The following is an 860-nucleotide window of genomic DNA, read 5'->3' as shown; positions in this document are numbered from 1 at the left end:
CCCCCCCCCCCATTTCTGGAACCTTCTGACTGCCTGACACTGATCTCAGGAAGCACACAGCCCTGGTGGGTCTCCTTTGTGTCCTCGTGAGAGCACCACATTCGTGGATTTCCGAGACGGAAAAGGAAGGAGGGAATCCTGGCTGCTGTTTTCTTGACTGTTCATGGAAGCAGCTGTATTCTAGAATGGTGTTTCTTTAAACGAGGGGGAAATGACAAACTCTAAGTACCACTTTTTTTCTTCTTTTCCTTCTTTAAAAAAAGGAAGAAGAAGTTATCCCCTTCTCCGACTATTTACTGTGGTCTTCTGCCCATGTTAACCCACCCACCTGTTGTAAAGAACCTTTCTTGCTTCCCCTGACCACCCAGGACCTCTCCCATCAAGGGCGGCGGAGGGAGGGCCCCGGCCCCGGCCCCCTGGCGGGCTCTGCCGGCGCAGCCCAGGGTCATCCCGGGGTTGGACAAGGGGGACAAGATCCCGGTACTTCCCGGGTGGGGGGCCCAGGGGGAATGGAGGGACCCGGCCCAGGCCTCTCAGGAGTCCGCTGCCACCACCGAGGTTAGAATGCTGGGAAAAGGAGACCCCCCGAGAGGGACAACCAGCAATTCCTTCTCCTTCTCTAAGATTTAAAATGCCAGGGTTACTAGGCAGGTTTTAGCATATGGACCTTGCAGTCAGACAGCTCTGGGTTTGGGTCCCATTGCTGGCATTAGCTAAGTGACTGTGGTCAAGTCACCTCACGTCTCTGAGCCCCACCTACCTCAACTGGAAAAGGGGACAATAATATTTCTGTGGGGTTGTGGAGTTGTGATGTAAAACATTCAACACAAAACCCGGTACACAGCGGGTGCTCAATAAGT

General features: G+C 53.7%; 1 protein-coding gene across 1 annotated transcript in view; it reads right to left on the bottom strand.

The window, feature by feature from the left end:
- The window catches only part of DIPK2B (divergent protein kinase domain 2B), a 43345-nt gene that overhangs the window by 4939 nt on the left and 37546 nt on the right, over positions 1-860 (bottom strand). The gene's annotated exons all lie outside the window — the stretch shown is intronic.

The sequence above is a fragment of the Ursus maritimus genome (assembly GCF_017311325.1).
Source record: "Ursus maritimus isolate PB19 chromosome X unlocalized genomic scaffold, ASM1731132v1 scaffold_X1, whole genome shotgun sequence".
Lineage (NCBI taxonomy): Eukaryota > Metazoa > Chordata > Mammalia > Carnivora > Ursidae > Ursus > Ursus maritimus.
This window is presented reverse-complemented; position numbering and strand designations above follow the sequence as displayed.